At 55.3% G+C, this 22,419-nt stretch overlaps 1 protein-coding gene across 1 annotated transcript in view; it reads right to left on the bottom strand.

Moving 5' to 3' along the window:
• SLC12A5 (solute carrier family 12 member 5) overlaps positions 1–21,956 on the bottom strand; it is a 67,646-nt gene extending 45,690 nt beyond the window's left edge. The window contains exon 1 of the mRNA XM_063147517.1: positions 21,910–21,956. The gene's annotated coding sequence lies outside the window, so the exon portion shown is untranslated. The remainder of the gene's footprint in view (positions 1–21,909) is intronic.
• Positions 21,957–22,419: the final 463 nt, after the last annotated feature.

Below are 22,419 nucleotides of genomic sequence, written 5' to 3'. Positions count from 1 at the left end.
CAGAGGCTGAGCTTAAGGACATGCTGCCTAGTTTGGTTAGAAGATCAGCAATTTCATATTTGAGTTCTTTGAAAAAACTAGGATGGATACCATTTCGGCCCAGTGATTTGCTTTCCATTTATCAGTAAGGTTGAGAACTTCATTTTTTGTCATCATTATGTGCCTCAGTTCCTCTGAAACCCTTCCTGATAACATCAGTTGAGGCACAGGTATCTGTCCTGTATCCTCTGCAGTGAAGACGAATGAAAAGAATTCATTCAACTTCTCTGCAATTTCTTCGTCCTCCTTCAGTCCTCCTTTAACTCCATTGTCATCTGACTTCTTCCCTCACTGGTTTCCTGCTTCTGATATGTTTAAAGAATTCTTTATTGTCAGCCTTGATGTTGTTGGCGATGCGCTCTTCAAAATGCTTTTTTGCATTTGTCTGCTTGCATCTCCTTTTCACAAATTTGTGCTCCCTTTTATTTTCCTCACTTGGGCAAGACTTTCATTTTCTGAAAGAAGCCTCTTTTTACTAAAAGCTTCCTTGACTCTGCTGGTTAACTATCCCAGTGACTTCTGGGGCTTGATGCTACCTTTCCTAATCTGTGATATACATTTTAGCTGAATTTCTATTATTGTAATTTTTTGAAGGGAATTGCCCCGCTTGGAGCCCATTTAATTTCCTTTTCACCTCATTTTAGAGAAGTTTCCTCTTTTGAAATCAAATGTGATTGTGATGGACTTCCTGAGCAGTTTCCCAGTTAAATATATACTGAATCTGATAGCACTAGGGTCACTATTACCTATTGGTTCAACATTTACATCTCCCAATATGTCCTGAGCGACACCACTTAGGATTAAATCCAGAGTCACTGTGCATGAACAAATGTTCTAGGGCACAGTCATTTTGGGCATCAATAAATTTTACCTTTTTGTCATGACTGGAACATGCATTTATCCAGTCAATGTCGGGAGTGATTCAAGTCACCCATTATTACAACACCTCCAAGTTTGGAAGCCTCTCTGATTTCATTTTCCATCTCAAGGTTGTGATGAGCATTCTGGTCTGGGGGATGATAGCACCTTCCTAGCACTAAATTAGTTCTGGAGCCCGGTATTGTCACCCACTGTGCTTCTGTGGAAGCATCTGACCCATTTAGGTGTTCTAGTCTGCTCGACACTATGCCCTCTTTGCCATAGCGGGCAACATCTCCTTCAGTACGCCCTTCCCTGTCCTATCTGTATAGTTTACATCCAGAGATGAACATATCCCACTTCCTGACTGTTAGAGCAGTACGACAATGGGAGGTTGTGGGCTCACCCACACTAGAGTCATTCAAGAGGCAGCCAGACAACCATCTGTCAGGGATGCTTTGAGGTGGATTCCTGCATTGAGCAGGGCGTTGGACTCGATGGCCTTGTAGGCCCCTTCCAACTCTGCTATTCTATGATTCTATGATTCTCTCTATTCCACCAGGTTCCTGTAATGCCCACTATGTCCAGGTTCTCCTTTGAAAAAAGCACTCTAATTCTCCCAGTTTGGCTTGGAGGCTTCTGGAATTTACACAGAAACTCCTATACATGGTGTCCCTCCCCAGATGACTCTCGTACGTGCATCTTTTCCTAAGGCAATTAGGCCTCTTTGATTGGCTATCATGTTCCACCATATATTCATGGTCTATTTCCTCCTCTTCTGTATTTAGGCAATTGAAAATATTTTCATTTTCACTCCCTTGGGATAATTTAACCCAGGGGTTTACTTTTATGTTTAGCACCAGCAGTCTGGTTCCATTTTGGTTCAAGTAGAGCTCGTCCCTCTTGTACAGGCCTGGCTTGTCCCAAAATATTCCCCAGTGCTTAACAAATCTGAACCCCTCCTCCCTGCACCACCATCTCATCCACACATTGAGACTTCTCAGCTGCGCCTGTCTAGCTGGCCCTGTGCTGATAGCACTCTTCAAAGACTTAAAAGGTTGTCACTCAGAGGAGGGCCAGGATCTCTTCCCGATCCTCCCAGAGTGCAGGACACGGAATAATGGGCTCAAGTTAAAGGAAGCCAGATTCCAGCTGAACATCAGGAAAAACTTCCTGACTGTTAGAGCAGTACAACAATGGAATCAGTTGCTTTGTGAGGTTGTGGCCTCTTCCACATGAGAGGCCTTCAAGAGGCAGCTGGACAACCCTCTGTCAGGGATGCTTTAGGGTGGATTCCTGCATTGAGCAGGGGGTTGGACTGTATGGCCTTGTAGGCCCCTTCCAACTCTGCTATTCTATGATTCTATGACTTTAAAATAGATTTCAAAGGAAGCAAAAGGGAAAGCCACCTTGGTGATCCTGGATTTCAACCTCCTGCCTAGCAACGTAAATTTGGCTTCCAGGACCTCACGACTACATTTCTCCACATTGTTGGTACCAACATGGACCACGACAACTGACTCCACCCCAGCACTGTCTACTAGGCTATCTAGATGGCTTGTGATATCCGCAACCTTCGCACCAGGCAGGCAATTCACCATGCGATCTGTGCGCCCATCACAAACCTAGCTGTCCGTGTGTGTAATGGTCAGATCTCCCACTATCACGAGCCCCCTCCCCCCAGAAGCACATCCCCAGTGCCAAAGGATGTTTGCCCATCTTCTGAGGAATGGGTCCCTCTAAGAGATCATTTCCCTCCTCATCAGAATGACGCCCTCCTTCCCCAGGACCCTCATCCTCCGTGACCGCAGAGGAGCTCTCACACTGGGATTGGGGCCAGGCTAATAGGTCCCCGAAGGCCTCATCCACCAACCTCTCTGCCTCGCTTTGCTTCTCCAGGTCGGCATCCTGGGCCTCAAGGGAGCGAGCTTGATCCTTGAGAGCCAGGAGCTCAGTAGTACACCGAGCACATAGCCACGACTTCTGTGCAGCAGGCAGATCGCCACACATGTGGCACTGGGAAGCCCCCCCACCCCACCCATGCCCCTGCTGGCTTTCTCCTTTCATAACTCTTTGTTTGGTTTTGGATGTATTTTACCTGGAAAACTTTGTTGTTACTAGTAGAAGGTGGGGAACTTGTTGTTATTTAGTTACAATTACTGAGAGAAGAGAAGAGAAGAGAAGAGAAGAGAAGAGAAGAGAAGAGAAGAGAAGAGAAGAGAAGAGAAGCACATTGTTGCTCAGTACCAACTTAACCCATACATAAAATTTAAGGACAAAAATATCCAGACTTGGGCTGCAACCCTGTGCACTCTTCCTGGGAGGTAAGGGCCATTAAACACAGTGGAACGTACTTCAAAGTAAACATGCATAGAATTGGCTAGTTTTTGAGATGATTGGGTGGGGGGGAGGTCTATTTAAGGCAGCCCTATACAAAAGCAGGCAGGGCCTTCAGAGGCCTTGTGTGTTACCTGTGTCCACCCCCCCCCCCCGATAGCACCACACACACACACACACACGATTGTACTAAGGGAGACAGCTTTTGGTGGGCTGTTGGGAGTGCATCTTAAAATGAGGAAGACAATGCCAGGGCAGAGCCTTCCCCTGCATGCACGGGTACAGCCCCTGACCCACAACCCACTGCTGCAGATGGCCTTCAAGGGCAAAAGCTTTGCCCACCCCTGGGGCAGAAGAAGGAATTTCAATGGGCTTCATTTGCATGACAAATACTTAAAAGGTTGTCACACAGAGGAGGGCCAGGATCTCTTCTCGATCCTCCAAGAGTGCAGGACACGGAATGGCTCAGGTTACAGGAAGCCAGATTCCGGCTGGACATCAGGAAAAACTTCATGGCTGTTAGAGCAGTACGGCAATGGAACCCATGACCTAGGGAGGTTGTGGGCTCTCCCACACTAGAGGCCTTCAAGAGGCAGCTGGACAACCCTCTGTCAGGGATGCTTTAGGGTGGATTCCTGCATTGAGCAGGGGGTTGGACTCGATGGCCTTGTAGGCCCCTTCCAACTCTGCTATTCTATGATTCTATGATTCTATGACAAGCTGCTCAAATCCCTTCTTCTGCTCAAGAAGCTCCTCCTCTCCTGCACCTGGCCAGTCTTGGTCTGTTTCCCCAAAGAGACTCAGAATCGCAGGGGGATTCAAGCAGCCCCTGGCCCCATTGCCAGTCCCTGGGAGGCTGGTTCCATCCCATGTGCCAGAAGCAGGTATGGCGGCCCTTGAAGGAACCACATGGCTGGGGAAAGGACAATGCCACAACCCATGTGGAAGAGAAGTTGTCAGACAAGGCCCATCACCTTAATGAGCCCTGACCCAGAGTGAAAGAATGGGGAACAGGAAGGAACAGGAAGGGCTTCCTTAGGAGAGGTTACAACCCATTACACAGTGACCATAAGAAGAGCCATGCTGGTTAAGATCAAGGTCCATCTGATCCTGCCTTCGGTTCACACAGTGGCTGATCAGCTGCCCACGGGACACGGCTGCAATAGCGCCCTCCCAGCCACGTTCCCCAGGAACTGGTGTTATTGGAGGTAGCATAGAGCCATCAGGACTAGCAGCCATTGATCGCCTTATTCACCATGAATCTCTCTAATGCCCTTTTAAAGTCATCTAAATTGGTGGCCGTCATTACATCTTGTGGAAGCAAATTCTAATACTATGGGAGAGGGAGAAAAATGTCACCCTATCCACATTCTCCACACCATGCATGATTTTGTTCACCTCTAGCATGTCTCCCCTTACTCAGAATTGGCAATCCTTTGAAGTGAGACTGGACTACAGTTAGCACACTGGAAGAGAAACAGAAATGAAATGGACCCAGCAGACATGGCCGCCTTTAGACCAAAGGAATATAAAGTGAAAAATGTAGAATACCCTGTCTCTATACAACAAAGACTAATTTTTACAGCTACCAAGGTGCTTTCCTTCGAAACTAGCCTAGCTACAGTTATCCGTGCTCTGATAACCTCTCATTTGGATTACTGCAATGCGTTATACGTGGGGCTGCCTTTGAAAACGATCCGGAAGCTTCAGCTGGTACAAAACAGGGCAGCCCGTTTACTAACAGGGACTGGCCGACGAGACCACATTACGCCAGTCCTTTTACAACTCCATTGGCTGCCAGTCCAGGTCTGGACCCGATTCAAAGTGCTGGTATTGACATTTAAAGCCCTAAACGGTTTGGGGCCAGGTTATTTGAAGGAACGCCTCCTCCCATATGTACCTGCCCGGACCTTAAGATCATCTGCAGGGGCCCTTCTCTGTGAGCCCCTGCCAAAGGAAGTGAGGCAGGTGGCTACTAGGAGGAGGGCTTTCTCCGCTGTGGCACCCCGGTTGTGGAATGAGCTCCCCAGAGAGGTCCGCCTGGCGCCTACACTGTACTCCTTTCATCGCCAGCTGAAGACCTTTTTATTCTCTCAGTATTTTAACACTTAATTCTAACTTAAATTTAAATTTTACTGTTCTAACTTTGTATTTTAATCTTGTATCAATTTCTGCTGCGTGGTTTTATCCTGGTTGTGCTTTTTATACTGTATTTTTTGTATTTGTGCTTTTAACCTGTTGGTTGTTTTATGATGGTTTTAATTTTTGTGAACCGCCCAGAGAGCTTCGGCTATTGGGCGGTATAAAAATGTAATAAATAAATAAATAAATCTGAAGGCAACAGGGATCAGCAGAAGTCAACTTCAGTACAAAGACGCGGAGGGAGCCTGAGCCACTGGGTTTGCGATGAGGGTTGGGAATAACTACACGTTCCATATTCAAAGATTTGAAAAAGAGGAAGACGCTAACATGACCTTTCCCTTTAACAACCAATGGTAGCTTTTATTTATTAAATCAAGAGGTATCATAAGGTAACATGCCCCATTCTTTCAGTAGCTTCAAAAGAGAACCTTCACTGAGGTTTTACAACAGGTAAATGTATTCAACTTCACCGGCTAGCTAAATCAGTTCACCAGTCGACTTCTGAATAGACAGGCATGTGACTGCAGTAGAGGGACATTTAGCCCCTCGACGGCTCCAAATAATCAACCCCGATGCTGGCACTGCGCTTGCCAGATGCCCCTTTACCTCGCAGGCTTTGTCTCTTCCTGGTCCCTTAGAACATTACAGGCATTTCTCACCGAGTGATGACAACGCGGAGTCAAGATGTGCCTCCTTCACAAAATGTTGGTGTGGAAGTGCCACCCTCCTCCGCAGGCAATGCATGAATGCACATGCTCCTGCACCAGCCTAAAAATGCACCTTCTAGCGCTCTGGGGAAAGGCCTGAGTGGCAGCAGCAGCAGCAGCAGCAGCACAGGAGCAGGGGCAGGGTTCACATGGCGCTTCTCTCTCCCCCTCTGCCTGCACGCACTCATGAGTTTGCCCTCCCCACTCTGGCTGCAATATATAAGCACCCGCACACCCCAAGGGGGATTGGAGGCGCACTTTATATAGCCAGAGCTGCACACAGAAACTCAGCCGGAGTGAGACGTGGAGTCAGCCACCCAAATGTTAATGGGCAAACATCTGAAAAGCAGATTGCTGAGCCAAAGGCAACTGGTTTCCTGCTCCCAGCCACTATGAACAGAAGCCGAGCACTCAAGGCACAGGCGGCACAGCAACTGGGGGCGTCACCTCAGCCTCCCCCGCCTCTGTCTCTCCAACCCAGTTGGTGGTGGAAGGGTGATAACGAATCCAGTGCCCAGCAAGCAGAAGCAGCCCAGGAATTCCACTGGGCCGTGGCGGTAGTGGCTCCGGGGCTGCCTCTTCTCTGGCCTTGTCTTGCCTGCACAACCAAGCAGTGCAGAGACAAGAGTTTGTGCCAGTGAGGCAACTCCTGACCCAAAGCAGGAGGCCGCCGTGTCCCAGAACCAAAAGCCTGCCGAAGGAGAAGCCATTAGCTTGAAATTGGCCCATGTAGCTTTGCTTCCAGGGCTCGCAATCAACCCCGCCCCTGCACATGTACCCACCCATGTGCACATCGCCCACTTTGGCTGGACAAGGCCACAGGCCAGAGCCCCTGGCACTGCCTGTGATCTGCCACTTAAAAGGGGAATATTACTGAGAAGATGGAGGGAACTGTTCAGAGGAGTGGAGGGTGCTTTGCCCTGACGCTTCTCCCGTTCCCAGGAAGGAAAACAAGGAGACAAGATTCCCAAGTGAATGGGGCCAGGAGGATCTTTGATGGAGCTTCCTTTCATGCTGTTCTTTCTGTGTCCTTCCTCCAAATAGCAGATGCCCAGACACCCACCCCAGCACATCAGTGGCTAGAGAAATCCCATCTTTTGTATCGACAGGTTTCCAAACTAAGCAAGGTAGTCCACACAGGAAAAGTGAGGAGGGTAAAGCCAGGGTCTGAACAGAAACGGAGGCCAAGACCTAAACCAGAGGAGGAGAAGGAGGAGAGCTGTGGGGCTGGCAGAGGACATCTCTAGGGGAGGGAGGAGGGACATGGGGATTCCATTTGCAGTGGTTAAAGGAAGGACCTCAAACTTGCACACTGACCTGGTAAGGGCTCTGTATGAAGGGTGGGTGTCCACCTTCTCAGAGCCAGTTGGCACACTGAAACAATCACAACTTTCAAGAAGGCATGGAACATATGGGAGAAACTGGGCCTATATTTTGTTTTTCCAAAAAGCTCTACCCAGCTTTTACCCAACTCTCTCCCCTTCCCTCAATTCACTTCTTCTTGAATTTAGTAGAACAGGACACAATGTGTTGTGTGATCATTGGATGGGGAGCCAGGGCAAGTTAACTTCTGAATTAATTGGGGAATCACCACTCTTCAGATGCAGGGATCCTTTCTCTAATTCTTCTTACTATCTCCCAGGCGTGTGGAGGGTCAAGGCAGACATCACTCTGTCTCTGTGTGTGTGTCCGTGTGTCCGTGTCCCTGGGGAAGCAGAGGCCAGGCTGGTCAAACAAAGCCCAAAGGGAGCTTGCTTGCAGGCAGAGCAGCTGGGCTTGGCAACTGCTAACACCCAGGAGAGCAGAAACTGGAGCTCACTTGTGGGAGCAGCCAGGCTAACCAGCAGGGCAGGTGTGTGACAAGTCATAAAAACGTAAGAAGAGCCATGCTGGATCAGGCCAAAACCTTCTCCAGTCCAGCATTCTGTTTGCACAATGGCCAACCAGAGGCCCCAAGGGGACGCAGCCTACAAGCAGGACAGACCAGTGCTGCCCCACGGAAGAAGGGCCAGCCCATGCCTGAGCTCTGCAGGCATCAGGAACTGGCCAGGCTTAGGGCAGAAGAGGCGGCTTCTGAACGGATGTGCATGGCAGCAGCCCTGAGAAATGAGGCTGGTCATGGCCCACAGCACCTCCCAGGCCTGCGGGATGCTAGAACCATCACTTAGCGGGAAGGAGGATGGCTTGAGACAGAGAAAAGCCCTTGCTGGCCAAGAAGCCATAAATGGCAGGCAAGCTGGAGTTCCGCCTGGGATTTGGAGGAGCCTCTAAACGAAGCCTCAGAGGCGTGATCATACATCCACATGCACAGGGCATAGGACGCTGCCTTCTAATCAGCCAGGCTACTCCCACCCACACCTACCCCATTCACCTAGCCCAGTATTGTCGACACTGACTGGCAGTAGCGTCTCTCCAGGGTTTCAGGCAGGAGTTGTTCCTGTCCTACCTGGAGATCAAACCTGGGACTTGCTGCCTGCAATGCAGGGGATCTTCCACTCAGCTATGGCCTGCTCCCAAGACAGTAAGGAGCACTCCCACGAGTTCCGCACACTCTTTCCAGAAGAGGAGTGCACAAGTTAACTAGGGGACTGGATTGTGTTCACTTCAGTCAGCAGATACATACGTATACAGGGCCTCTCAGCTCTCAGGGTGTCCCCCTAAATGTCTTAGATTCACCTGGCCAAACAGGCCCTCATTCCCTCACTATTCACATGAGATCCAGCAACACCAGCATGGCCATCTTCATGCCAGGACAGTCAACTCTCGAACCAGGAACTCTGGAGCTCCTAAAGCTATGGCCTTGAAATGCACCAGTTAGCAAATGATCATGTTCAGGTTGACAAAAGCTTCAGCTGCTGATGTGTTCAGATCAAGCCTCTGATAAATGCACAAGAACAACCCAGGGCTTTATTTCCCAGGTCGGCTGGCAACTGCCCTGGGAGCTTCGGCAGTTGGGCGGTATAAAATGCAATAAATGAATACATACATAAATAAACCACACTCTCAGACGTTAAGGTGCTTTGCGACGCTTTGCTGCTTCTACGCCCACACAATACACGCGTGCAGCAGAGGCTGTGCTATGTAAGCCACCACCTAGAAAGGAACACAAGAAGAGCCCTGCGGCTGGGTCAGCCCAAGGGCCCATCCAGTCCAGCATTCAGTGCCCATAGTAGGACCACAGTGCAATGGCACCTTCCTGCTCATGCCTCCCAGCAGCTGGTACTGAAAGGCACCCTGCCTCTGACAGTGGAGGCAGTGTATAACCACCAGGACTAGCAGACATTGACAGTCTGGTTCTCCATGAAAGTTCCCAGACCTTTAAAGCCATCGACACTGGTGGCCATTACTACACCTTGTGGTAGCAAATTCCATAGTTTAACAAAGTTCTTCCTTTGATCTGTCCTGATTCTCTCACCAATCAGCTTTATGGGATGATCCCACTGGGTTCTAGTATTATAAGAGAGGGAGAAAAACATCTCTTCGCTCCACTTTCTCCACACCATGCATGATTCTGAACACATCTCTCGTGCCTCCCCCTCACTCGCCCCAGACGTTGTAAGAAATCTTTCCTCATAGGAGAGTTGATCCAGCCTCTTAATCATTTTGGTTGCCCCTTTCTACACCTTTTCCAACACTACAATATTCTTTTTGAGGAGCCGTGACCAGAACTGTACACAGTACTCCAAAGGTGGTTGCACCATAGATTTGTTAAAAGGCATCAATGCTAAGACTGCCAGGTGCAACATGGCTAGGACTAGCTTTGGACAACTTCAAAGGTTAGATGTAAAGGCGGCGGGGGGGGGGGGTGATTTCTGTAAGAGGCAGCTTTCCCAATCACAGTTGCGGGAGGAACTGGGCCTGCCGGATTCCCCCTCGAAGGCACTAGGAGCCTGGTGCTAACTTGCCTTTAGCAGCACCCCAAGAGCACAGGGCAGTAACATCAGCATTGCCGGGGAAGGCAACGGCAAACCACCCCGCTATAAGGCCTGCCAAGAAAATGTCAGCGAAAGCTGGCGTCCCTCCAAGAGTCAGTAATGACTCAGTGCTTGCATGAGAGGTTCCTTTCCTTTTCCTATGTTTCCAGACCATTTTTTAGGGCAGCCCCATAAAGAAAACATTGCCATAGTTCAAAGAAGAGATTACTGGGCCATGAACGGCAGAACCCAGATCCCCAACACTAGATAAAATAAATGTATTAAATCTGTTTTAAATCTATTATTACCATTACTTAGGGGACTGGATTTGACACGCACATAATTACTCATCTGCCAGCCAATTTCAGGGGTTAAAAAAAACTCCAGATTAACCATTTGGGTCAATTCATTGCTTAAAATTAGCAAAAATGTACATATTGACACCATTTGTGGCTCCTGTAGTTAGTTCGTCTTAATGGGGGGGGGGGACTTTCATGTTCACGCGGTCTGCTAGATTTAAATATAGGGCAGCCCTCCCAGCCAGCCAGCCAGCCAGCCAGCCAGGGTGGCTAGGAAACGCTGGGCACCGCAGGCCTCCTTCTCTCCCGCCCGGCATGCCCAGGACTGAGCCCTCCGCGCCTGCTGCAGCCACAAGCGAGGCGGCTGCGCTCCCAACCGCAGGGCGTGTGGCTTTTTCACGCCCACTAATTAACCGGGGACATCTTGAATCTGCAATTAAAGCTTCTGTCGGGCCAGTCACGGCCAGAGCGATCCACGCCCTGCGCCCTCCCCGTGCCTTTGTCTCCCGGGCGGGACGGGGGCGGCGGCTGCGGCGGCGGCGCTCGGCTGCCCAACCCGGAGCCGGACCCACGCCGGAGCCCGGGGTCTTTTCCTGCTGAAAGGCGCGGGGGGGGGGGAATGACTCGGCCCTGCCGGGCAGTGACCCCCGCCCCACGCCCGCCCCTGCGCAGAAGACGTGGCGGAGGAGGCCGGGGGCTCGGCCCCTGCTTCGCCACATGGACTCAGGCCGCCGCCATCCTTCCCATCACTCGTTCGGTTGCCATGGCAACCCAGAAAGGAGCTTCGGCTCCCCAGGAAAGCGCTTATGTAACGCTACAGATGGCCCGGCCCGTGGGACGCACCGCGGCCTCCCTGGTGCGGGGGACGGACGGGGGGCAGGGGGCTGGCGGCCCCTCCGGTGCCCTCCCCCCGCCCTGCCGGGTGCCCGGGTGCCCACCGGCCCGCGGGAGGAGCAGCTCCGTCCCTCCCCGCCGCTCGTGGCGAAACCCGAAGCACAGCAGCGCAGCGCAGCGCTGCAGTCCGGGCGCGTGCTGCGCGTCCCCGCGCGCCTCTGCCTCTGCCATTTGGACTCCGTCAGACACTGGGCTTCGGTCCCGGGGAGGGGAGGGGAGCGGGCGGAAACAGACAGCAACCCCCAGCCACCCCACGCCCTTGGGGCAGGTGGCCGGGAAGGGTCCCTGCCCTCCCTGTCTCCCAAGGCAGTGCTAGGGGGAGCCCAGCCGGCTGACCTGGACAACCAGCACCTTGAGCCTAAAAGCTCTCTCTGCACCTGCTCAGAGGGGGCTGACTTGATCACTGCTTCACACAACAGAGGACCTAGCTCTTCTATTGAGAACAGGTTCCTGAGCTGAGCCTGGATGTGTCCTGGAACACATTAAGCCCTGGGCAATACTGTCACTCATGGTGCTGTTCTGGTGTTCATTTTCCCCGCAAAAGCACCCCTACTGTGGTGTTTGCAAACGCTCTCCACCGGTTGGAACACGGGACAAGCAGCCCAGGCATGCGACCCCGCTGCCAGGCCGGATGGACGGCCGTATGCTCTCCACTGAGCAGCTTCCCTGCAGCCGCTCACTGGCGGGTGAACTCATAGCTGAAGAGACGTTGCCTCCTCCTCCTCCTCCTCCTCCTCCTCCTCCTCCTCCAGTGCTCAGTCTCCGGGCCACCGGGGTGCTTCACTGGCTTTCTGGCCTGCAAGGCCTCGTGGCCCCGCTTCCGCTCTGCATTGCAATCGGCCCCCTTCACCCAAATGGCAATGTGGGGTGGAGGCAATCCCAGCCCTCCTTACTCGCAGGACTCTCTGCACAGAGGGACCCCTGGTCTCCTTTGCAGCTGTGTAAAAGGGAGCCTCTCAGCACCATCAGGGAAGGAGGAAAGTGTGGGCAGAGGCAGAAGATGCTTTCTGAGAGATGATAATTTAGATCAGCCTTCCTCAACCTGGGATGCTCCAGATGTGTTGGACTACAACTCCCAGAATGCCCCAGCCAGCTCTGCATTCTGGGAGATGCAGTCCAACACATCTGGAGCACCCCAGGTTGAGGAAGGCTGCTTTAGATCTTCCAGGAAGGATGTGGGTGGACAAGGGGGCTGGGGCAGGAGGAAACGCAGCAAGGGCAGGCCTCCCCTGCCCCGTGAAAGAGGACAGCGCTCCTGCTTTGCCACTTGTGGTTCTGAGAATGCAGGTTTGCTCAGACGGTCTTAGAAACCCTTCCTTCCTTCCTTCCTTCCTTCCCATAAACCTGTTGTTGATGTTGTTGTCAACCAATTTTAGACATTTTCCAGCCAAAAGAAAACCTTTGTTAAAGCAATTGAGCCAAAGGAAAAAAAGCACCCCAGGTCTGCTTCCTGTGTGTAAGCTGCACACGCACACACCCTTCCTCAACTCTTTGGATTGTCAAGTCAGGGTCCCCATTATTGACAGGGAGCAGACCCAAGGTGGCCAAAGCCACGGTCAGCCTGGAGCTCAGGGTGGTGGTGATGCAGTGCTACATAGCAGCACCACAGTTCACAAGGAGGTGGCAGCGGCAGCGGCAGCTCCTTCTCAGCAGGGACGCTTGACGCCACCTGCCCCCCCACCCAGAACTCCCTGCTCCCATTGAGCTTAGCTGCAATCCTCACTGTGGCTGGTGGTGGCTGTGGATCCCCCCAGCAAGAATATACTGTTCCCTGTCCCCCTGCAATGTATTTTGTGGGGTGGCCTGATCTTGAAGAGGCAAGAGAGACCCCCTTCACTTCAGAAAAGACCTGCTCAGGGAGGAGACAAAACCTGATAGAAGTGCTTTGTTGATATGGTGCCACCCGTCAGCCTGGAGCTTTGGGCTCTCCTCGGCAGCGTGGCCATGGGGACAGCTGTGATGAGCCACTGCAGCCCAACCTTGACCACGACACACTGGTGGCTGCTTCCGAGCCACGCTGACATGGCAATGGCACAGAGTGTGGGACTGTCAGGATGCCAGGAAAGCAGAAGACCTCACACAGGCCGTGCAGGGAGAGCAACGAGGACAGGGCAGGGTTGTGTTTCAGTTAGAAAACCCTCAGGCTCACCTCTGTTTATCCGACACTGTCTACCTCTTGTAATAAGCTCCGCTTATAGTCACTGTAATTTCAATGTTAAATTCCTTGAAGGGGGCTGGGATGAACGAGTCACTCGGCTGCATTGGCTCTGGGGGACACGGAGGCTGTGAACATGGCCTTGATGGAGGTGAGACGTGCCAGAATGGGGAGTGGCGTTTGCTCACTGCCGTGCCCTGGAAGACCCTCCGATGGCACGTTGGCCATGGGTCTCTGGCTTTGGATGGCCAGCCAGAGTGCGCTAGCTTTTGGAATCCAGATGGACACGTAATCCGCCCCAGAAAAAGAGAATTGAATTAAATTAAGACTTCATTCACCCTTTGCCCGCTCAGTCCTGAGCCTCAAAGCATTCATGCATGCATGCCATGTGGGCAAGCGGAAGGGAATGTGCCCCAGGCAGCCTCAACAGGGGCAGAGGGACCGGCCCAGGCCCCTGGGGGTGTCCCGCCATACCAATGGCCCTCAGAAGCTGGGGCAGCCCAATCCTGCCTGGCAGGATCTGTACTGCCTCGCAGCTCCTGTGCCTTGAGCAGCTGCCACACGAACACCTGCTGGCAAAGCAAGTGAGCCTTTCGTTAGCAGCCACACGGATTACAGGGTACTGAAAGCAAGAGAGAGGAGCAATGCCCTTGCTGGGGGATGATCCCTCTTGTGCAATTCCTGCTCCGTTGTTTTAAATGGAGCCCTGCAGGTGTGCACAAGAAGCTAGGCCAGCTGGCAGGTGTGTGTGGGGGGGAATGGAGCCCTGCTCACTTAGCAAAGGCAAATTTTGACGTATGCAAAGCAAAAGGGACCTTGAAGACATTGGTCAGGATTCATTTTCCTGGCAGACGCTACTACACCTGTCCCATCTCACCCGCAAGCTTCCCAACCCACCAACCACCAGGGCAGAGAAGCAGGGGCGGAACCCCGGGTAGCCAGGCCTGGGGGGCTGCAGGAAGGGACCCAGAAAGCAAGATGGGGGCTGCAGAACGGAGCTCCTTTGCTGACTTGCTGCTCCCCAACACGCACCTACTTGGGTCCTGCTGACTCATTGCTGGATACCGATCGAGTCCTAGAGAAGGGATTCCCAGAGATCATTTAGTCCAGGGACAGACAGCCAGTGGCCGTATTCTCAGCAGGATCCTGTCTATTATTCACCAAGCTATGATTGGAGGGCTGGAGGTTTTCATTTGCGATACCACCAGCCACTTCATGGGTCTATAAGGAAAAAAACCAAGTAGCTGCCAGGCAAAGGGGTTGCACGCAAAACCCAGTGACGGCTGTCATGCTGAACTGAGTAGGGGGGCATGTCTGTCTCCTAGCTTTTGAAAACAACTCTCTCTTGCTTACAAAAGAAACAGTGGACACATTTTAAGAAACTTCATCTTGTGATTTGGTAGGTGTACAGAGCAGGGGGTCCCCTCACTGGCCACCCTCAATCTAGCTGCCCTAGAACACAATTTTCCAAAAATTCTACTAGTCCTGATGGCTAACTGCAACCTCCAGGGTCAGAGGCAGTAAGCCTGTGTGGACCAGTAGCTGGGGAACATGGGTGGGAGGGTGCTGTTGCACTGTGTCCTGCTTTGTTGGTCCCCGGCAGACAGCTGGTTGGCCACTGTGTGAACAAAGTGTTGGACTAGAAGGCCCTGTCTTTGTTTCTCTGTAAAAAATTCCAAGCACGGAAACCTTCATAACCTTCCTGAAGTAGCTTATTCCAGTCTTAAGCTGGGCTATTCTTCCTTTCTAACACTTAACCTAAACCTGTCTCCCTGTAGTTCAAAGCTGCTGCTTCTTGTCCTGTCTTCAGTGGCCAGAGGGGGGGGGGGGAGGGGAAGAAAGAAGCCTGGCGTTGCCACTGGAAGCAGAATAGAGAAGAGCACAGATCCACTTTGGCTGCACCAGTGCTCTGTGGATGGGAGCAGGCAGCTCAGATGCAAGGGCAGGGCAGGGGGATCCCTAAGGAAGCGTCCACCTTTGTTGCCTGCTGCTGTGGCTCCCTTGGACCTAAATGAAACTCAGAGCTCAATGGGGAAAAATAACGCCTGCCTCCCTGGCGGACACCCAGATGGACACATACACAGAGAGGGAGGGAGGGAGGGAGGGAGGGAGGGAGGGAGGGAGGGAGGGAGGGAGAGAGGAAGGAGATCTACTGCATTTCTCTCATCCATAGAATCAGGAAGCCAAACTAGAGCTCAGCTGGGCAGGAGCTGTGCCCGAGATGCCCGTCCTCTGCTAGTCAGGTGCACGCAGCTCTTGCCTGCTGTGAGTCGCACACAAACTCACGATGCCACTGGAGGCCGAGGGCTGCTCTGAGCCTCCTCAAGTGGCCTCATGGCAGGAGCTGGGAAGGCGCCATGGCAGCCAGGAAGGGCCCAGAAATGCACAAAATGCTAAATCTCGGTGGTGGTTCTTTTAATCTGAAAAGAAATGGATTCAGCTCAAGGAAGTGTGCACACATCTTAGGGAGATTTCTGGCTATTCCAATTTCACTTTTCAGATAAAAAGTGCTTTTACCACCCATGTTGGGCTTATTCCGGCTCCCCCTTTTTTCTACAACTGAAGGTGAGCTGTAGCTCATAGCCCACTCACAGCCTGCTTGCCAACTGCCTTCCTAAGGACCCTTCCCCACATTGGCCATGTCAGCTCCACAGGGGACAAGCAGCCCTGCCGCTCTGCATTCCATGAACGCAGGCAAGCCGTGACAGGATCAGCCCTTGATCATGGGGGGTCTCGATCTGCAGGGGGCAGGGGCTCCAGCACCAGGAGCCAGGTCAAATGGGGGCTGCTTGGAAGGTCTGACTCCTGGGTTCATCTCTCTCTCTCTCTCTCTCTCTCTCTCACACACACACACACACACACACACACACACACATGAGGGAGCACCAAACAGCTACACATTTCCTCTACCACACACTTTGCCAGTCCCAGCTGTGGGTGTTCGTAAGGGCCCTGCTTGCCTTATGCCCCTCCAGTCCTTGTCTTTCACACACACACACACACACACACACACACACACACACACACACACACACACACACACACACTCTCGCAGAGTGGAGAGGCTCCCTGTACATAGTCAGCTCTGGAAAAGGCAGGGCTGGGGTCTGCTTCACTCTGAACATGGACCATGCCGTGGTGGGGAGATCCAGTGGGGGCTGTGGTGGGGGCGGATGGGGGAAGGGCCCTGTGGATCGGGCGCCGGGAAGTAACCCTGGTGGGAAGGAGCGAAGCGGCGCTCGCAGTGGGGTCTGGCGTGATGGATGACTCCTGGCTCTGGCTGGAGACCGTTTTGCCGCAGAGGGGCTGCTGCAGGCTGTTCCAGCAACTCGGCACACCATTTCTGATCAGCAGGCCGGACGCTGTGGGGCGATGAGGCACCAGGGAGACTGGTATGAGCTGGGCCAGCGGCAGGAGCCTAGCGATGGGAATGAAGGCAGAGCGACCACCAGGCAGACCCTGGCCTTAGCTGGGCCGGCCATCTCCATCCTGCCTCTGGTCCTCTGGGCAGCCAGACGCTTCCCTTCCCAATCACCTGAGAGGCCTTCCAGTCATGTGGCCCAGAGGACAATGGGGAGGGCGAAAGGGAGCCAGGACTGGAGCAGCCTTAAAAGTGCTGGAATAAATGAATAAAGAACAGGCTGAGTAGCCGGGGGCACCCTAGAAAGGGGCACGGGGAGCCCCAGCACGGATCAAAGCAGGTGGCCAAAATCTGCTGTGGTGGCTGGAGGGGCCAAAGTGCCAGCAGCAGGCAGGACGGGGAAGGAAGTGGCCTGGAGGGAGAGGGGGCAGGCAGGAGCCCAACAGGGGGAGATGGCGGAGCCGGGGCTGACGGTGGGCCATGCCCAGGCAGCGGTGGGGTTGGTGGGGCCAGACCAGCTCCTCAGCGGCAAGACTGCCTCTTTGATTCATGCTCCGCCAGAGAGAGAGAGAGCTCCCTGCCTCCCTCCCTCCCCCTCCCTCCCTCTCTCCCCAGGGATCACTCAACATGAACCGGCCTTTTAATTTTCTGCGGTGGCTGGCAAGGCCGGCCGCTGGATCGCTGGCAGGGAAACAACAGCCCCAGTGCGAAGATCAGATAATCCTCAAACCAAACCAGACAGGCAGGCAAGCAGGCAGGCAGGCAGGGAGAGACAGGAAGTGGTTCGTGGAGGAAGCAACAAGCCGCTTTCATCCACCAGCACCTAATTGCCCTGTCCTTCCAAACCTTGTGTGAGGCTACGGTGGTGGAACGCCTGTTTCTAGGCCGGTGTCCAGCTGGAGCCCCCTCCTCTCCAGTCCACACTCTGTGGGCAGCATGTGCAAAATGTCAGCAGCTCCCAGTGGGAGGAGGCAGCAGCAACATCACCTCAGCTTAGGGTGCTCCCCCCCCCCGCATTACTAGTCATTCTGCCTCCTCTGCTCAATGCCCAACTAACTGGGACCCAAAGCCGCCTGGATATCACCAGGCTGTATCTATCCAGGAGGTGCCCCTTTGGGCGCTGGCCATCAGGGCCAGGGCCTGCCACAACTCTGCTGGGGCCCAGCCCTGCTCAACGCACAGCAGCCACGGCTTTGGCCCACAACCAGCTCCAGCAGCAAGACTGGCACGTGCGCTCAGCGTCATCAGGGCAGAGAGGTCACATTGGACATAGCCAGGACACATTCTGATGTATGTTCCTGTGCCAGTGGATGGAGAAAGGGCCTACCAAGGAGCCACCACCGGGCAGTCACTGTCCTCCTCTGACAGCAGTGCTCCCCAAATGCCTGTCATTATCCCCACGCTGTACAGACACCCACACCCACACCCACCCTGCAATTCTTGGCTTCCTTCCTGACTGCAGGTAATCTAGAGAGAGGCTCCCAAGGAGAGGGCGCCACAGCTGACACAACGAGGCGCTTTCTCTCTGCCCTGTCCGCCAGCAGGGCAAAGTGGGCTCCTAGGTCCTCTTGCAGCTGGGCCTGCAGGCCTAGGCACCAGAGACGCCTCCAGCTAGTTCCCTGCCAAGCCCCTCCCCAACACAAGGAGTGGGGCACCCTGCCTCTGGCTCCCCGTTTCAAGCCCCCCCCCCACTGTCCCTCAGGCTCTTGGCAAAGTCCTGCAGCTCAGATGCCTGCGCCTGTGGGCAGCAGAGGGCGGGTCTGCTAAGGAGGGCTCTGGAACAGGCCTTTGTTTCCTGCTCCCCTAAGGTAGCCAGGAGCAGACTCAGCCTGGCCACCAGCAGCAGCCTATAGACCAGGTACTGGGGCAGGGCAGGGCAGGGCGGATGTCACGTCCTGCAGGGGAACCCCCTCCAGCCCCAGCCCCCCTTGGTGGCCCTGCCAGGCACAGGGGGACCAGTGAAGGTTTGGTCTTTCTCTTTCTCTGCTGGGGTCAGCCCAGAGCCCCAGCACTTCCCCATTGGCCGCAGGATTGATTGATGCTTGTGACAGCCACTGAGTAGATTCGGCTGTAAGCACAGCTGGCACACAGGCAGCCCTGGCAGAAGAGAAGGCTCAGCACTGGCCCTCGCTTAGCCCGAACAGGGAGGGGGGGTGCGTTGCTTGGAAGCTTTTGTCGAGGAGTGGGGCACCACTGCCTTTCCACCCCCAACTTCAGTCCATTCTTCTTTAAATCTTCTTGTTGTTTTCTATAAGAAATACCGCAAGTGATGTACAGTGCTGGAGGGCCAGGAAGAGCCTTGCCCTGGCTCTCTCTGCACGCTCCCAGGCAGCCCCACACACCCATCAGCCCCTCTGGGCTGGAGTCAGGTGGAGCCTCACAGTCCCTGCTCATCCCCTGCCCCCACCTGAAAGTGGCTGCTTCTGCTCGAGGCCTAAGCAGGGCTGTTGTTTTGGTTTTTCTTCTCTACGTTGTCCCCTTCGCCACACGCAGCTCAAATTTCTGGGCACACGAGGAAGGTCTTGGGCCCAGCAAAGTCACTGATCTGCCTCTGCCATCACTCAGGCTCGCCCGGCTGCCAACTCCTTTGCACTGCTGGGCTGTGAGGGGCTGAGAGGCGTTGGCAGCGCTGCCAAGCAGCCACCCGAAATGCGGCCTCCTCCCCCTCGGCTCGCCTCCCTCCCCCAACTTGCACACGAACACTGCCGGGGCCCAGGCACGGGGCTTTGCACCTCCACCAGCTCTTTTGCCTGCAGCAAGGTGTGCGCCCCTTGCTTGTGGCTCCCTCGCCTCATTCCCGGCGGCTCTGACCCATTTCCCACCAAGGAAAGGCCCGTTTCTTCCTGCAGGTGTGGGGAGAGTGATGTCATGGGTCTAGACTCTCAGAAGCTATGATCTTGGGCGTTCCCCACCTGATTTCACAAAGAGCCAAAAAAATCTGGTCCAGCAAAGAGGGTACCCTTCATATGAAGGCTCTACAGACTGTCTGCACTCTAGAGTGACCAAAACACCTCACCCCCGTTGTCTCAGTGATTCTTACAACCCCCCTGTAATGTTGGTCAGTAATGGTATCCCCATATTTGAGATTAGTCAACAATATCTCATCTTGTTCACTGTAGTTACAGCTCAAAGTGTTGCACAAGGACTAACTGGGTGTTTGGGATTATTCTCATTCTTATTATAACCTGTAACAGGGCCAGATCTCTGCGAGAGTAGCCAAAGCAGCAGGGCTCTGTGATGGCCCAAGATACGTGTCCCTCAGGCTCCTGGGCTACCTTGCAAAAGGCACCGGCCACAATCCTTGAACTCGGCTGTGCTTCAGTAATGCCCCCACAAATACTGACACACACGCACCCCGGCTGACCCCCTGCGCTGGCCCTAGAGCTCTCTGCAGCCCCAGTGGAATTGATTTGCTGCTCAGAGCTCCTGGGATCTTGAGAGTGCCAACCTCACAAGGAGCCCGCTGCCCGCCCTGGGCCAGGCTGCATCCTACATGGACGTCTGATTCCTTCAGGTGCTCAACATCCACACTTCACAAGGAGTTGTCAGCCCACAGGAAGGGCCACGGTCAGGGCTGGTCACTTGGCCAACCGCCAAAGGCAGTTGCCCAACGCCTTCCAGGAGGCTGCCCTATTTCCCTTTAGAGGGTGCTGGAGCAAGGACAACAGGGGCAGCCCCAGAGACCCATAATGCCCCCTTGACTGGTCACCACAGCTCCCATTGAGATGGGCCAGGCAGGCTGTGCCACAAAGCTTCCATCGGAGAACGCAGCGATGCCAGTCCAGCTCGGAGGCACAGGCCAAGCGGGGGCCTTGGCCTGGCAGTGCGGAGCTGCCCTGGAGTGGAGCGGCTCTGAAAGAAGCCTGCAAATGAGCCAGGACAGGCAGCGAGGCCCGTGTGCGTTCCCCTCCCCCCTGGCCCCCCTCCCCCAGCACACATCCATGTCATGCAGCTGCCGGACTCCTGCAGCAGTCTCTGTCCCCCCAAAGCCTGCTGCAGCCAGCCCAGCACCGCACTCAGGATCCTGCCCTCCTTGAGGAATGGGGATTAGAGCTGAGCGGAAAAGAGTGTTTGTGTGGGGAAGAGCTGGAAGAGATGCGTGTGCAGGACAAAAGCCAGTACCCAGCGACTGACTGCAAGGAGGAAAGTGGGGCAGAGAGATGGAGGCTCCCTCCCTCCCCCCTCCCCCAGTCAGCTGGTATCTGCTTTGGCTTATGCCATCCTGGCACATTCCCATGCAGATACCTGCAGACCGCCGCTCCGCACTGTGCCCCAGCGCTGCCAATGGCGAGGACGCTGCGTCTTCCTCTCGTGCTCAGCAAGGCGAGCCCGGGCAGGGCAGCCTCGCCAGCTCCCCGGCTGGCCTGCCAACAAAGCCGGCCAAACGCCTAGCCCCAGCCCAGAGAGCAGGTTCTCCCCCCCCCCCATGAGGACACCATGCCCGGGGGTGGGCAGCAGGGGGCTCAGTCCAAAGGCTTTGCCTCAAAGTGGCAGGGCTCTGCAGGTGCTGCCGCCGCCACCTCAAGTCTGCAGCCCAGGACTGGCCCCGCTGGAGAAGCGGGCAGGGCAAGCGTTTCCCCGGCATCCCGGGTACCACGGGGCCCGGTGGCGCAGGCTCAAGGGCCCAGAGCTGGGGGCCCTCGGGGCCTGGGCCTGCGAAGTGGGAGCACACCCACGCGCGATCCGCCCCGGCCCAGCACGGCAGCCAGTCCTGGCTGGCCGCCCGCGGGCGAACTTCAGCACCCCCACGGCCAGAGACAGGCTATGGCGCGAGGCCGCGGAGCGGGGAGGGGAGGGCAGCTGCCGGGGCTCTGCCGTTGCTGCTGCTGCTACTGCTGCGGGGCTCCGGCCAGGACGGCCCCATCGAGGCGGCCAAGGGGGTCGGTGCTCGGCGCCCGCTTCCAAGCCCGCGCAGCGGCCGCCAAGCCGAGCAGGACCCTCGGCCGCCTTGGCCCACCGCCGAAGTGGCTCCCGAGCGAGTTACCATCAGCCGGCCGGGCCGAGCCGAGGCGCAGGGCCAGGCTGGACGGCGGCCGCATTCCAGCACCCTGGACAGCGGCGGCGCATTCCGGCGCGCGCCCTGCCTGCCTGCCTGCCTGCCTGCCTGCCCGCCTGCCCGCCTGCCCGGCGGCGGCGGCACAGCGGCGGCAGCTCGCCCTCGGCCAGGCCGGCGAGCCTGGGACCGGGCTGCGGGCGCCCCTACCTTGGCTGGCCCCCCCGTCGCCGTCCTCGCAGTCCGTCAGGTTGTTCAGCATGGCGGCCGCTTGCCGCCGCCGCCACCGAGCCGCGCTCGCCCCGGCTTCCTCCTCCTCCGCCGCCGCCGCCTCCGCCGCCTCCGCCGCTCGCGTCTGGTCTCCTCGGCCGCCTCCGGGGGCTTCTCGGCGCCTCGCCTCGCCCGCCCGCCCGCCTCGTGCGCCGCTGCAGTGCAGAGCAGAGCGGAGCCCAGCCGTTCCGTCCGCCGCCGCCGCCGCCGCCGCTCCTCACTGCATCGTGTATTCAGGAGGCATCTCCTCGTCGCGCGCACGGGGGGGGGGGGGGGCGCAGCGGTGTAAGCGAGCTGAGGAAGGAGGGGCGAGCAGCGTCCACCGCGCCGCTCGTCACCTCCGAGGGCAGCGCAGCTCCGAGCCAGCGGCGGAGGAATTAGGGCAACTCGGGGGCCGGCACTGCGGCGCCCCCCGCCCCGCAATCCGCCTGCGCCGATGCAGTCTGGTCT

This window comes from Elgaria multicarinata, chromosome 1 (genome assembly GCF_023053635.1).
Source record: "Elgaria multicarinata webbii isolate HBS135686 ecotype San Diego chromosome 1, rElgMul1.1.pri, whole genome shotgun sequence".
NCBI lineage: Eukaryota > Metazoa > Chordata > Lepidosauria > Squamata > Anguidae > Elgaria > Elgaria multicarinata.
Note: the sequence above shows the minus strand (reverse complement) of the source record. Positions and strands in the feature narration are given on the sequence as shown.